Genomic DNA, 17021 nt, shown 5'->3' on the forward strand with positions numbered 1-17021 from the left:
TTCACATAGTTTTTCAGGCCCCAAACCTTAAAGTCATTCATGACTCCTTAACATCTCGCATCCCATCTCTCAGCAAATCGTGTAGACCTAACTATGAAATAGATGGAAGATCTACCAGTTCTTATCATCTCTTCTGCTGCCAACTCAGTCCTTGTCTCGAGGACTTCTCTCTCAAACTATTGCAACAGCCTCATTGTGTAACTTGTTTCCCTGTTTCCATTCTTATATCACTACCACCTACTCTTCACACTGCAGCCAGAGCAAGCCTTTTAACAAAAAAAATCAGATCTTATCATTCCCCTGCTTAACATGTTCTGATGACTCTTATCACACAGAATAAGACCCAAAACCCTTACAAGGCCTGGTCCTTTAGCATCTGACACTGGCCTTCTTTTCTGACTCCATTGTCTGTGACTCCTCTTCCTCCTTTGCTGTGCTCCAAACACATTGACATGTTCAAGAAGGAGCAAGAAGTTCATTTACCTCAAGGCCTTTGCACTTGCTGTTCCCTCTGCCAGGAACCGTCTTTCCACAAATAACCACATAGTTTTATCCCTTGCTTCTTTCAGGTGTCTGCTCAAATATCACCTCCTTAGAGAAATTTTCTTTGAACTGCCTCCCCTCCAATCTAGATAACAAACTCCATCACTCTCTGTCTCTTTAATTTGCTTTATATTTCCTCACAGCACAGATCTTGATTTGACATGTTATTTTATACCAATTTAAGTTCTTAATTATTGTTTCTCATACTAGATTGTGAGTTCCAGAAAGACAGACATTGTTTGTTCACTGCCATATTCCCAGCACTGTGCCAGACAGTGTCTGGAACCCAGTGCGCGCTTATATTCACTTACAAGGGCTGCCTTAACACAGGACAACAGACTAGGCAGTTTAAACAACAAACAATGATTTTCTCACAGCTCCGGAGGCCAGAAGTCAAAGTTCAAGATGTCTGCAAAGTTGGTTCCTTCTGAGGGCTCTGAGGGAGGAATCTGTTCCAGGCTTCTCTCCTTGGCTTGTAGATGGCCATCTTTCCCCTGTATCTCATCACATTGTCTTCCCTCTGTATGTGTCCTTGTATCCAAATTCCCCCTTTTTATAAGGACACCAGTCCTATTATATTAGGGCCCACCCTAATGACTTCATTTTCACTTGATTACCTCTGTAAAGACCTTATCTCAAAATAAGATCACACTTTGAGATACTGAGGGTTAGCATTTCAATATATGAATTTTGAGAGGACATAATTCAACACATAAAGTGTTTTAAAGATTTGTGTTGAATTAATGAATGCATAAAGACTGACTGACTTGGATAAATGAATCCTCAAGAACATTTTTTTACATAATAAGGATACTAATCTTGCCTGTCAGTACAACAATAGAATTATTTCCCCCAACTTATTATCTTTTAACTTTTCATGTCCCACTGGAACATGGTTATAATACAAATCCAGTCACATTCTCAAAAGCATACCAATTCTACATATTCCAAGGCTGAGATAACCCTTCAACCTAAGAGGTGGTTAATGTCAGCTTTATCAAGGGGTTCCATTGCTGCATATTGTTAACAAGAGCCCTTGGGCCCCTGTGTGAATTAATCAGAAGTGAGTTTTTAATCCTGCAGCAACACAAATATATGTCAGGGGTTAAAGCATAAAGAGAAAAGGTAAAGAGGCAAATTGAAAAATGCAGATTAGTCTTTTGTTCATTTATCCTTGGACAGAATGGTGAAAAGGCTACTAGATGTGTGAGCTAATTAGTTTGAAAACAATCAAACACAATCAACTTTCTCCTGCTGAACATCCCTCCTCCCTTTATTAGATTCTAAAACATGCATAAGACAAAACACAATGAAGGGAAATCAATTAAGAGACTCCTGGGGAAAAAGGCAGATAACAAGCATGTAGATTAGATATGGATTAAAGAGGTATCACCCTGTTTCATGGCACTTTTATGGTTATATAAAGAATTACTTAAACTTGTAAGTAGAAAGACAAGACGATGAATAGCTAAATATGGGACTCATGATGTTTAACCAATGCTCACAATTTTTCAAAATATCACCTTTCTATGTGAATAGCCCATTGAAAAGGAGAATTTATATAAATGGAACTCAACATAGCAGTGAATTAAAATTTAGAGCCAAGCTAATCTGACACATTTAATAACATGCATCATTATGGTGGTGCTTGAAAATTAAGAGTAAATGAGAAATGGTTTGCTTAGTGATTTTAATTAGCACCTTACAGTCTAATCAAAATGTCTAGGTTTGGCGAGGAAGGAGGTGAGAAGAAATGCTGGTAAGCAGCATCCTGAAGCTGGGACCCCTCTGAGGAGACTTTGAATTCTAGGACCCTGATGTCCACAACAATAGACATCTTCATTGGTCCAGTGGGACACCCAGGGGCCTCTGGGCAGTGTAGACACTGGTGTCTGGCTTTACTCGGCTGTTCCCTCTGTTTGGAATGTTTCCACCCCCCTTTCCTTTCTAAGTAAGTCTTCATGCTTCAAATTTCATCTAAGGAGTCATTTAGAAGCATATACTCGTTCAATACTCATGCCAAACTCCTGAGAAAGACGTACTGACATTCTGGATCAGAATTGAACTTCTAACACATATAACCTTATTTCTTTCTGTCTTCCCAACCACCTCCTGTGCTCAAGTCAAGACAGGAACTTGGTGAACAGAAGAATCAGCTAGAATGGGAGAAGCTGAGACACAGGTACAATAGAGGAAGAGTGCAGAGTGTGTTATCTAGAGAGTGGCAGGAGGTGGTCCAAGATGGCAGAGTGTTGACTGGAGAGGTCCAGGATATGAGGAGGCCTTGACAGGTGGACAGAACAGTGATGGAGATCTGCATCATGTTTCGATCTAGGCAGGCTGAGTCCCAGAGGTCTTCTCCAGGACTGTCAGGACACCAGCCTCTGGGAGGGGATGGGAGGAATTGGGGTCCCAAGTTAGAAACCAAGGTAGGGATCCAGTTATTGGAAAATGGGGTACAAGTTCAGTGAAAGCCTTAAGCAAGACTGATCAGATGCTATGCAACCTGGTCTGAAAATTTGAAACTCCTTAATTCTCTCTCCCTTGACGAAGAAGAGACCCTTCTGACCCTTCCTGAACTTGAGACAAGGTTAAGCACTGATGTGAGTACTAGAGGGTTACAAAAGTACTATAGGGTTACCTTTTGTTTGTCCAACTCCTTGTTCTTGTCATTGTGATAAAGGATGGAACAGACTTCCAGATCATGGAGATGCACTAAGTGTGTTTGACCTTCCACTTTAAGTCACATTCTTTTGCTTTTATCTTGACCTTAGATGTTGAACTAAGCTTAATAATTTTCTATGGGAGAGTCCTTCAGACCCAACACGCAGGAACTAAGTTACCCCAGGGAAGTTGCCTAGATATATTGAGTATGTTTGGCAGTATTTGTGCTAATTCTCCAGCCACCCTTTGAGTTTTGCCTTCAATGCATTGCATTCTCTTCTTTAGAGAAGACTAGATTCATACAAATCCCCAAGAGTGGGCTACTGTATTTTCTCCAACCTAAAACGTTTTGGCTCCTTTCACCCTTCTTCAATATTCTAAGTTTTGTTATTTGTTTTATTTTATGAAAGTAGGATATACGGTGTGGTTGTGCACAGCAGCAAATCACAGACCAAACAACATCAGAATATGATGGCCTAAAAAAAGACCAAAATGTTGAGTGTTTTAGGCAATTATAAAACAGAGCAAATGCCTAGCTTTTGGGGTGATTAAACTTAAGCTGAAATGAAAGAATTTGAAAATTTTTAAAAACCATCAGAAGAGTATTTCTTGAGAATGAACCAAGGGATATGGGAGGACCCATTCTTACTCATTTTTGAAGCAGACTCTGGCCTTAAACATGGTATTAAAATGTCTCGGTAAAGTTATTGAATGTATAAGGCAGGAGAGGCCCAGTTCATGCCGTGGGCTCCTGATGGAGGGAGCCCCCCGTAGCTGGGTTTTCAAATGTTCAGGGTGTTTAAGGGTAGAAACAGATCTTGCACTTCAGGCTGCCCATCAATTTCCAAGGAGCAGAGATTCTCCTACTCATATGACCCTCCCCCACCCCCCAACACACAAACATCACTTTTTAAGCCAATATCTGAGTGCCTACTTTGTGCCAGACACTGCTCTAAGAACCTTATAACAACAACACTTAACCCTCTCTACAAACCTGGGAGGTGGATACATCTTATAGATGGTGACAACAAAGTTAATTTGTCTAAGGTCCCATAGAGAAACATGCCACTGAGCTGGGAATCAATTCCAGACACTCTGGCTCCAGGACAGAGTGCTTAGCTGCATTTAAAATTCTTTCCATTTAAAAAAAAAAAAAAAAGGAGGGGGCTATAGAAAAGGGTCAGAGACAGCTAGACAAAACAGAGCAGAGGCTAGGAAAAGTTAGGCAAAGAGGGGAATGCTTGTCCCCTAATGCAGCCCTCCTTTGGCAAATGGGGAGCATTGAGAACCCACCCTTCCAACCCCCGACTCCCAATTCCCTTCTTTTTTCCACATCGCATTAACCACCTTTTAACCATACAATATACTTGTTTACTTTGCTTGTGAATGCTGTCTCCCCCACTAAGACGTAAGCAGATAAGGGCATGCATCTTTTTCTGTTCTGTACCTAAGACAGCTCAAGTGTCTAGAATGGTGCCTGGCTCATGGTAGGCCCTCTATAAAATTAATATAATACCTGCTACCCACCCCCTCAATGAGATATCCAGGAAGAGTACAATCTCCAAATTTATAACACTTCAAAATTGTGTTTCCTAAATGGGTAAAATACTAAGAGTTAAGGATGACCCCTAAGGAGGTAACCGAGTGTGATGTTATAACAATATACTGCTATTTTTAACATCCAAGGAATTGCTCAGTGTTAGAGCTGCCCTGAAACCGAGGTGACACCCTTCTTGCCAGGGGGATTATCATGTAAGACAAATAAGATTAGACAAAAAGGCACCACAGGAACAAGACAGCAGGAAGTGGGAAGAGGGAGGTTATGGGTTTCAATTTTCTTTTTCTTCCCAGGCTTATTGTTTCACTCTTTCCCCCTGCTTTCCTCCTTCCTTTTTTTTTTTTTAATACCCCTTTTGATCCATTTTGTTAAATCATGTAGACACTTCATCCTAGTGAAGTCTTTAATTACATAATTTTAGAAGGTTGTTCCAGATTAGTTAAGCCACCCTGTGGTTAAGTGAGTCATCTTCCATGTATGCTGAATAAGGGAAACCTGACCTTGATGATATCAGAGGATGTGAGGTAACCCCACGGAGCCCAGGCTCTCAGTCCTGCAAGAGGCCCTGCTCTACACCGCTGCCCCACTCCAGGCTCCTCCTGTTGTTTGCCTGATTCGGGACCCTCCCTGCCAGGCGAGGTCTCCACCTTTTCACCTGGCCCTACCCACAGATGGGACTGACATGGAAGCAGGGAATTCAGCTATGTGAGGGCTGCTACTGAAGAATGTTTCTTGTGATTCCAAAACCTGCCCTAGGACCTGGGCTAACAATGACACTTGGGATCAGGTGCCTTCAGGACACATGGTGTCTCACACAGGCTTAGCCACTGTCAATGAACGGCTACATGAAGATTCAGAATTGCCCCAAAGTTGAACAGGGAGGGATGGCCTCATGCTATTATTATGAATGATACAAATAGCAAAAAGTAAAGGGAGCTTGTTAGGGGATGAGAATATAATAAGCGCTTTACATCTATAAACTCACATGGACATCAATGCAATCCTCACAACAAGTGCTATTATCCTTACTTTTAGGTGAGGAAAACTGAGGGGTTAGAAACGTGTCCAGGGTCACAGAGCCAGAAAGCAGCAGCATCAGGGCCTGGACGCAGGCTGTCGGCTGCAGAGCCTCTGCTCTCAACCACGACTCAGCTTTGCTCCTCTGCATTAAAAATGCACCCTGATAACATAAAACACCTTCCAAATAGGGTCCTGAGTGCTTTACACGTGCTCTCATTAAATCCCCATAAAACCCCAATGTCGTAATCCTAGTCCAATCCTGAGAGAAGTAGACAAACCTAGACTGTGGGACATTCTACAGGTTATCTGGCCAGATTCCTCCAGACTGTCAGGTCATGGAAAGAAGGGAAGATGGAGAAACTGTCATGGACCAGAGGGAACTGGGGACAAGACAACAAAATGCAACATGGCTTCCTGGATTGGATCCTGGAACACGAAGGGGCCATTAATGGAATAACTGGGGAAATCCAAATGAAGTCTAGAGTTTAATTAATAGTAGTACCAACATTTGTTTGTTAGTTTAGACAGACATACCATGGTAATGTAAGATGTAAATGATGGAGAAAACTGGGCCCAGGATCTAAGGGGAAACTGTACTATCTTGGCAACTTTTCTGTAAATCTAAAATTACTCTAAAATAAAAAGTTCATTAAGGAGATAGCCCTATGAGGTAGGTCCTATGACTGTTTTACAGAGAACTCTAGTTTGGAGAGGTTACCTTGCTCATAGTATCACAGCTGTAGGAGGATTCATCCCAATAGGCCCCTAGAATGATTTAAACAGGATTCCCATGTGACTCACTCATAATTTCTTAGAACATTTTTTTGTGGCATCGTATGGACATCATAGCCTGACGATCTGTGAGAGGGACTGGCCCTGGCTATGTCCCATTTCTCTTTTCTTAACCTAATAGTTGTATCTTACATTTATTAAATGCTTACACGTTTTATTTTATTTAATCCTCAAAACAACCCTATAAAGCATTACTCCACTTTATGGACAAGTTAAATAAAGTTTAGGGAGGTTCAAGAACCTGCCCAAGGTCACACAGCAACCAACTGGAACTTGAGCTTGAACCTAAGTCTGTCTAACATCAAAGTGTTGGGGTTTGGGGGAAGGGTATAGCTCAGTGGTAGAATGTGTGGTCCTGGTTTCAATCCGCAGTACCTCCATTAAATAAATAAATAAACCTAATTACCTCCCCACCCCCCAAAAAAACCCCAAAACCAAAGTGTCGGCATAACCACTCATAACTACTCACTCTGTCCTGCCTCTATGTTGGCTGCCTTTTTTTTTTTTACCTTAACTGTAGCAATAATTAATATTGAATATAGGTAAGAAATATCTGTTACATTGAATGGAAATTTTCTTAGGCCACTTCATGTGAACTATGACCGTCATCAGGAAACTAGTAACATCATACTCTAAGGAACTATTCCCAGCATGTCTTCAAGTTGTATTTGCCATGTTACTAATGGAGCTGAGGGGTTTTTTCACTGTTTTTCTTACGGTAAGAGCCAATACAGCTTTGGTGCAATGAGCTGGAGGCTCTTCTATCCCATGTATCATAAATACTAACCGTCAAAGAAATCAAAGAAAATATACTGTCTTCTTTTGTTAGTGAAATGAGCAGAAAGCATATAATTTTGTTTCCAAGGTCCAGGATGACTTTATAAAATATGCACTTGAAATACAATCTCGTAAGCTTATTAGCCCAGTGTTTTGAGAAGGAAAATTCTTTGTTGTTCCACACCACTTTTTAAACTCATGGCACTCAAAGCCCCTTATACACTTCAGACATTTTTCCTTCAGCATATTCTCCTTTTAAACACATGTCCCCTCCTCTATTAAATTATTTGTAGGCAAAATGAGCACTATAAAATATAGCTTCTTTTACCTTTCAAATTCTAATTTCTAAGGAAGCTATTGAGAGAACTGTGCTTGTTTTCACATAACAGAAAATTGCTAGGTTGCAGCCGTGCTATTTCTTTGCAGTTGAAGTTAAGGAAGACCTAGCATTTTCTTACTTCAGCCACCAGGTGAGACAAACCACAGTTCTGTTCTAGGTCAAGAGGCAGTAAAGAGAACAAAGCAGTAACCCTTGATCTTTTCCTCCTCAGGTCTGAGAGCTTGTCCCAATGCTGGGCCCACAAAGACATCGTCCATTTGGAGGCTCAGCTGGGGTGCAGGATACAGAAGCTGGTTCTCTTGCCACTAGGTAAGCAGCAAAAGTAAAGGCAGAAATACATCATGAGTTCGCTATAAAACACCAAGCCTTACACCAAAATATTGCAAGTTCTCCTTTCTTTGCAAGAAAGGTTATCTTTCAATTGTTCTGATTGATAATAATACTAGAAACTGCTAACACACATAAAATTCCTACAAATGTGCCAGACATTGCACTGAATGGTTTTTCTCAGGTGGTCTAATTTACTCCCCAGTCAAGTACTACTATCTTCATTTTACAGGTGGAGAAATATAAGACAAAGATCTTGAAACTATGCTCCTTAAAGCTCCTTCAGGCAGAGGCAGCAGGAGCTGGGAATGGACAGGAGCCTGAGAAATGAGAGGCCAGGCTCCAGGACCATCATTCCTAATTTAACCAGAGCATGTGTGCTTTTATCTATTTTGCTTATAGACATGAGTGGAAACTGTCCTTTAAAGAGTTCAAGGTATGATGGTAGGTTTTATGAGCCAGCTTGGCTGAGCTATCGTTATTTAATCAAATACTCATCTACATGTGGCCGTGAAGGTATTTTGTAGATGTGATTAACATCTATAATCAGTTGACCTTAAGTAGATTACCTTCAGTAATGTGAGTGGGCCTCATGCAATCAACTGAAAGGCCTTAAGAGCCAAAACTTTGCTGTGCAGAAGCTTGTAAGTTTCATTAGGTCCCATTTGTTTATTCTTGCTTTTATTCCTATTGCTTGAGTAGACTGTTCTAGGAAACCATAGTAAAACAAAAAGACAACCTATGGAATGGGAAAAAATTTTTGCAAACAAAATCCACAGAGGCTTGATCTCCAGAATATATAAGCAGCTCATACGACTTAATAAGAAAAAAACAAACAACCCAATCCAAAAATGGGCAGAAGATATAAACAAGCAATTCTCCAAGGAAGGCATACAAATGATCAATAGGCACATGAAAAAATGCTCAATATCACTCATTATCAGAGAAATGCAAATCAAAACTACAATGAGGTATCAGCTCATACCAGTCAGAATGTCCATCATTCAAAAATCCACAAATGACAAATGCTGGAGAGGCTGTGGAGAAAAGGGAACCCTCCTACACCGCTGTGGGAATGCAGTTTGGTGCACCCACTGTGGAAAACTGTATGGAGATTCCTCAAAAAACTAGGAATAGACTTACCATATGACCCAGGAATCCCACTCCTGGGCATATATCCAGAAGGAACCCTACTTCAAAATGATACCTGCACCCCAATGTTCACAGCAGTACTATTTACAATAGGCAAGACATGGAAACAGCCTAAATGTCCATCAACAGATGACTGGATAAAGAAGAAGTGGTATATTTATACAATGGAATACTACTCAGCCATAAAAACTGACAACATAATGCCATTTGCAGCAACATGGATGTTCCTGGAGAATGTCATTCTAAGTGAAGTAAGCCAGAAAGAGAAAGAAAAATATCATATGAGATCACTCATATGTGGAATCTAAAACAAACAAACAAATAAACAAAGCATAAATACAAAACAGAAATAGACTCATAGACATAGAATACAAACTTGTGGTTACCAAGGGGGCAGGGGGTGGGAAGGGATAGACTGGGATTTCAAAATTGTAGAATAGATTAACAAGATTATACAGTATAGCACAGGGAAATATATACAAGATCTTATGGTAGCTCACAGAGAAAAAAATGTGACAATGAATATATATGTGTTCATATAAAACTGAAAAATTGTGCTCTACACTGGAATTTGACACAACATTGTACAATGATTATAAATCAATAAAAAATGTTTAAAAAAAAAAAAGAGCCGAAACTGAGGTTTCCTGAAAAAGAAATTCTGCCTCAAGACTGCAGCATTAACTCCTGCCTGAGTTTCCAGCCTGTCTGTCCTACAGACTTTGGACTTGCCACCCCTCCACCCTGCATGAACCAATTCCTTAAAATAAATACAATCTCTCAATACACATGTGTGCAGGCAGACCTCAGGGATACTGTGGTTTCAGTTCCAGACCACTGCAATAAAATGAGTATCACAAGACAGCAAGGCACACAAATTTTTTGGTTTCCAAGTGCATATAAAAGTTATGTTTACACTATACTGTAGTCTAATACATGTGCAATAGCATTATGTCTAAAAAAATATAAATACCTTATTAAAAATACTTCATTGCTAAAAAATGCTAACCATCCTCTGAGCCTTCGGTGAGTTAAATCTTTGCTGGTAGAGGGCTTAAAATATTGTGAGAATGACCAGAGCGTAACAGACACAAAGTGAGCAAATGCTGCTGGAAAAATGGCTCTGATAGACTTACCACATAATTGCTACAAACCTTCAATTTGTTTAAAAAAAAAAAAGAAGTATCTGCAAAGTACAATAGAGCGTAATAAAACAAAGTACGCTTGTATATGTGTATCTCTATCAATTTTGTTGGTTCTATCTCTAGAAAACCCTAACTAGTATACACGGTTAACAAAACTTCCACAGCCTTCCTACTCACAGCGTGGTCTGCAGGCCCACAGAGTCAACATCAGTTGGGAGCTTATTAGAAAGGCACAATCTCAGGCCACACACCAGATTTACTCAGTCAGAAACTGCATTTTAACAAGATCCCCAGATGATCCCTAAGCCAGTTAAAGTTGGAGGGTTTAAGACAATGCGCGTGAACCACGTGCATTTTACCTGAATAAAATTCTTCAACATTTTGGCCTTAAAGGAGACCCGCCCTGAAACTTTTGAAAAAAATAAAACACCAGCTGACCTCCTTTGAACTAGAAGCCCACTGACTGCCTTGTGTCAATGTCATCAACCTAATGAACTTGCCATTAAGCCTCCAGGCCACCAAGTGGTCGTAAGCCCAGAAATAGGCCTGTTTGTTCCTCTGTCTCAGTTCTTACTGCATTTATACCCCATTTCTCATCCTTCCTCAAGAAAATCAAGCATTTCTTAATTTTTTTTAACCAATAGGAAAATAAATCCAAGGCTGAGAAAGTGTTAAATTGATATTAAATTTCTTCCAAAAGAAATTGCAAAATAAGTATCTAAAAGACAAAGACATCGTGCAGGCTCACCCTTAGATGAAATACTTAAGATTTAATGAGACAGAGATTTCTTTTCTTTGACTAAATCTGCCTGCTCCTTACCAGGCTTTGCACTCAATTACCATGTACTGCAGGAGGAAAGGCTGAGATTGCTTTAACTGTTACTGCTTAGCCCATTTGTCAGCCCAGGGATCCAACACCCCCGACAATCGCTTTATGTCTTTCTCCGCAGCTGTGTTTCACATTATCTGTAGGCGAACAAATCACCACCCGCACTGGGTAATATAACTCAGAATTATTTAAATCATTCCCCACTTCTGCTAGAACCATTTTCATAATTCATTTAGTATTCTAAGTTGACTTGTGGGATGCCATTTCACAACCCAAGAGCCGAAACAAATGACTTAATCTGGCAGGAGACAGTGAACACCTTCATCCTCAGGCACCACTGCAACTCTCCACAGAAATTAGAACAATCATGACATTCCCTCCATCCTGCCTTGTCTTTTGTGTCCTCCCACCTGTGGTTCTGTGGCTGCCAGGAAAACAGGGGGAAAACCAAACTTAACTCGAGTTGAATGCTGAGTTCCCATAGGTGGACCTTCTTCCCTCAGTGTCCTGGGGGCCCGGTAGCAGCTGGATAACTCCATGTTAGGTGCCCTCAACTTTAATGGTTCTCAACTACAGGGAGAGTATACGGCAGTATTGTTCCAGATGTTTTCTGAAATTGCAGCCACACCTGGAGATTTGGGTTGGGCACAGGGAGTGTGGGAAACTCTCCACAGGTGGTTCTGATGAAGTCCTTACCCTGGCTGGGTCCTCAACTTTATATAAAGGTGCCACTAGACTACTCAAATTTCCACACCCAATACCGATGGTGGAGGAGGGTCCCCACACCACTAAGTCTTTAACACCAACTGGATGTCCTACAATTGAGCTCAATTCTGGCACTATCTACCTGGAGATAGCATCAGATCCCACAGGTTAAGGGCCCAGTTCTACAAGACTGCAGCCCCCAAACCACCACCCCAGATGTCAGTCAAAAGTCCAGTTTGTTTCCTGTATTTCTGACTGACTGGCTATAAAGTCCCATGATCCCCTTCTCAGGTTTAATTTACTTGCCAGAGCAGCTTACAGAACTCAGAGGAACATTTTACTTACCATAATACCAGTTTATTATAAAAGGCTGTAACTCAGGAACAGCCAAACAGAAGAGATACACAGGGCAAAGTATGTAGGAAGGGTCTCAGGGCTCGTGCTCTCTCTCTGAGCAGTGGCTCTCTCCCCTATCTCCGCACGTTCACCAAAAGAAGCCCTCCAAACCTTCTCCCTTTGGGTTTTTAACGCAGGCAGGCCTCATCACATAAGCATAATTGATTAAATCTTTGGCCAGTGGAGATTAATTCAACCTCCAGCCCTCTCTCTCCACTGGAGGTTAGGGAGATCAAAAGTGGGACCAAAATTTCCAACCCTCTAATCCCACGGTTGGTTCTCCTAGCAACCAGCCCCCATCTTTCTGTGGGTTCCAAACATCACCTCCTTAACATAAACACAATTGTGGCAAAAAGGAGCTTGTTACAAATAACACCTAAGCCTCCTTTATGGCTCTGAAGCAACTTCAGGAACAGAGGACAAGTCTGCAAATATTATAACAAGAGAAGCTCCCACTGTTCTTATCATTCAGGAAATTCCAGGAGTTTTCGGAGCTCTGAGCCGGGAACCATGAGCAAGGACCAAATATGTTTATGAGGAATATATTCTGGTCATCTAAATGACTAAATATATGTTTCTTATAAATCACAATATTGCAGCTACACATTAGAATCATTTGGGGTGGAAGTGAGGGGTTGTTTAAAAATATTGCAGTCTGGATTGTGCCTCAGATCAACTAAACCTGATGCTCTGAGAGTAAGCTCTGGCGGGAGTAGGTTTAAAGCTTCCAGGCGATGCCAATGTGCAACTGCAGTCAAAAACCAAGTCAGAAATTCTTTACCTAGAGATCATTTCACCTAGAGATCTTGATACAAGGCAGACTCTGAGCACTGCTGGTGGAGACTGAGATTCTGCATTTTTAGTAAACCTCCAGGTGATTTGATGGGCTGTGGGCCACACTCTGAATAGAAAGGCATTTCTCATACGGTGTTGCATAGCCCCATTGTTAATAAATTTTCATTAACTAAGGCAGTGAGATAAAATACAGGATGCTTGGTTTAATTTTAATTTCAGATAAACAACAAATAATTTTAGCATTAGGATGTCCCAGACATTGCATCCTTGTACCAAAGAATTGTCCACTGTTTATCTGAAATTACTAAAATTTAACTGGGTGCCTTATTTGTTTTGTTTCATTTTTGCTAAATATGGTAACAGATTTCTTGATCTTTCTGCTTTGTATTGATGGCAAAGTGTTGCTTAGGCAAAAGTGATGGATGTCGAGAAGCTGATTTTACTTTATGTCTATGGTCCTTCGTCTTTTCAGAATGAAAATGCCTGAGATGATTTCAGAATGTGGATGCCTGAGAATGTAATGAGGATTGTGGACCCTGCCTCCACGAAGAAAGCACATGTATGTACAAACACTTAATATCACTCATATAGTCTGTAGGGTTTGTGGTACCTGCCTGAAGCCCACATGTGGACCCTCTAGTGATGCATGGACCCTGGTCGAGAAAGCCATGTCACCCACTTGCTCAATCAAAGAAAGTCATTCTCAACCACATGTGTTTCCCAGAAAGATATTCTGTGGCTTGCTAACTTCACAAAAAAATTACAGATTTTGCAGGAAAAACATGATTTATGGGAAAATATGGAAAATTCTGGATTAAACAAAGTTAAACAGGTTTCTTTGTTGCAGGATCTTTCAAGTGCTTAATGTACTATGTGTTTTGGGACTCTCCCAAAAGAAGATAGTGCCTAGTGTTTGCCAAAGGTATTTTGTCAGCGCTCTTACTTATTGCAGGGTATTTCCTAGGATTAGTATTATCTAAAATAAAATACTCTTTGAGTAAAGCTGCCTAAATAAATCTGCTTCCTTGTTTTTCTTCTTAGCATGAAAAGAATAAATGCTTATTATGAAAATTTGGTAGGTACAGAAAAATATGATAAGAAAATGTTACTCTTAATCTTATGATCCAGAAGTAACCATTGTTAACGTTTTAGCCTGTTTCCTTCTAAACAGTGGAGGATGCTGGCTCTGAAGATGAGAAGTTTTTTTCATGAGGAAATGAGGGTTTTTGAATGTGAGAAGGGAGTCTTGATGGGCTGGAAGAGAAAGAGTGGAGTAAGAAAAGATTTAACTACTTACGTGTTAGTGGAATAAGTAGGAGGATCAGGAGATGATTTTCCAATTTAGCTCTCTTACTGTAAATAAGAGAACATATAATTAGATCTCTAGATATCTATTCCAGTTGCTAAATTTCTGATAAACACACTGCTGAGATCTGGCCCAGGTAGCACAGCAATGACTCTATAACTTCAGCTTCTACTCTGTCATTATTTCTTGCACTCACCACTTCATTGTTCTTGAAGGCAAACAGTATAGCTAGTTTAGGCAGTTGAGTGTTTCGCTATAAACAGTGAAATAGAATTATATTCTCCACCAGTCACAAAGTTATAATATGCTAACATCTGTGAAAGCATTTCAATCTAAAATGGAACTGGATGATTTGAAACAGAATCTCATGCATTCACCCTCAGAAGAACTGAACTTTAGAACTGAAAGCAGGGGGAGGGTATAAGTCAGCAGTAGAGCACATGCCTAGCACACACGAGATCCGAGGTTTAATTCACAGTACCGCCACCAAAAAATAAGTTAATAAACCTAATTACTACCCCTCCCCTGCAAAAGAAAAAAAGACAAGGAGAAGAGAAAAATAAAAATATTCTAAATCCTAAAACTTCAAAAAAAAAAAAGGAAAAAGAACTGAATGCCTGATTTATAGAAGACTGACTCATCTTCTGACCAGTAAACACCCACCAAGGATCTCTCCCCATCCTCAAGCCAGTCAAGTCACTGTTTGTGATGCAGAAAAATGGATATGGGGCATGAGGAGGCCAAGTCCCAGGTCTCAGCTGAGCCCCTGGGACGAGCCCTGCCAAGTGTGAGTCCTTGGCTTCACGCAGGAAAGAATTCAAGTGTGAGCCACTGTTGAGTTAAGGTAGATTTTATTTCGAGATACATACTGCATAGATTATAAGGCAAGAGAAAGGCAAGGAAAGAGGTGTGGGAATTGGATGCTCAGGTTGAAGTAAAAGTCGGTACACACTCCACAGACAGGGTATGGGCCATCTCCAAAGGGGAGAGAGAGCACAAAGGGGCCATTAGGCATGGTGTTGTCACTTTTTATGGTCTCAGTAGCTTCACACGCTTACAGGTGGGATCAATCCAACTGCCCTGAGGAAGGGGTTGGGATTCCCAGGGATTGGGCCACCAGCCATTCTCTTTTGTGGTTAGCCTTGGGGCTGTCATGATGCCTGCAGGCATATTATTTGATCATGCTGTTACAATGAGCATATAATGAAGCTCAAGGTCTATTACAAGTTAAACCTCTTAATCCTCAAAGCCAACTAGGAGGTGAATCTACCATTTTGGTTGCTGTCATTCCTTGAGTGGCTGTGCCTTGCCCCCTTCCCTCCTGTCTCATTTGGATTCTGGCTGGACCTCCCCTCTCTGTATTCCTTGCCCATAAATACAGCCCCCTTCCAAACCCTCAAAAGACCAAACCCTTCACAGACTCACCTGTAGCTTCTTATAACATGTGTTTCCTATTGCAATTTTTCTGCTATTCCCAAATAAACACAATATCTGGTCATTTGAGCTCACCCCAGTTTACCTTTTTATTTATGCTGACATCCTTCCATCATTAATGTAAAAAATAGCTAATATCCTTACAACCCTTAACATTTAGCACTAATACTAAGCACTTTCACATAGGTAATATCCCAGGAGTATAACAGCCATTTCGGGAGGCGCAAGAATGTTGGTGCATATTATTGCCTTTTTCATTTTGAACAGATAAAGAAAGTGTGTCTCACAGGGATTAAGTGACTTACTCAACCTAGTAAATGGCAGAGTTTGAGTCAGAACTAACATCTTTGACTCCACCTTCTCTGTCATTGCATAAAGCAGCCAAGAGGACAAATTATGTGCCACGTTTGATCTCAAAGACTTTTAATAGCTTTATGTTTTCATGGGAGACAGAAGGAAATATTTTTTAGAGGTTAGTAAATATAGGCATGCTTTAAGATTGGAATTTTTTTAAGTAAGTTACAGTCAGTTTATAATGTTGCATCAGTTCCTGGTGTACAACGTTTCAGTTATACATGTACGTACACATATTCCTTTCCACGTCCTTTTTCACTTTAGGCTACTACAAGATATTGAATATAGTTCCCTGTGCTATACAGTAGGACCCTGTTGTTTATCTGTCTTATATATAGTAGTCAGTATCTGCAAATCTCAAACTGCCAGTTTATCCCTTCCCTCCCCCTTTCCCCACTGCTAACCATAAGTTTGTTCTCTATGTCTGTGAGTCTGTTTCTGTTTTGTAAATAAGTTCATTGGTGTCTTTTTTTTTTTTTTTAGCTTAAGCATGGAATTTATTTTAAAAGGAATCTCACATCTCATTCTTCTGCTACATTCTGGGCCCCACTGCATGAGTGTTTCAAAATAAATAATGTGTTCTTAATGCTGTGAGCACAAACTTGAACTAAATCCTGGAAGTCTCACTAGATGAGTCTTTTGTAGGTGTTTCTGGGTCCTACAGGAGACACATCCAGGTAATCTGACTCTGTTCTGTGCTGTTAACCACCCTGCTATGGCAACTCTCCAAGCATTTTTTTTTGAGGCAAATCCTGAACAGAGTGACTTTTTTTCTGACAGTTTTTACATTTTGAAAAATAGTTTTAAGGAAGTATCTTCAATGAGCCATGCATAATATTAATACTGTCACTTAGTCGATAAATATTTACTGAGCACCTCCTCCT

The 17021-nt window shown here is 40.5% G+C and overlaps 1 long non-coding RNA gene across 1 annotated transcript in view; it reads right to left on the reverse strand.

The window, feature by feature from the left end:
• The window catches only part of LOC140700446 (uncharacterized), an 84027-nt gene that overhangs the window by 38863 nt on the left and 28143 nt on the right, over positions 1-17021 (reverse strand). Inside the window, exon 2 of the long non-coding RNA XR_012078838.1 lies at positions 14341-14396. This is a non-coding gene — a long non-coding RNA (uncharacterized lncRNA). The remainder of the gene's footprint in view (positions 1-14340; positions 14397-17021) is intronic.

This window comes from Vicugna pacos, chromosome 12 (assembly GCF_048564905.1).
Source record: "Vicugna pacos chromosome 12, VicPac4, whole genome shotgun sequence".
Lineage (NCBI taxonomy): Eukaryota > Metazoa > Chordata > Mammalia > Artiodactyla > Camelidae > Vicugna > Vicugna pacos.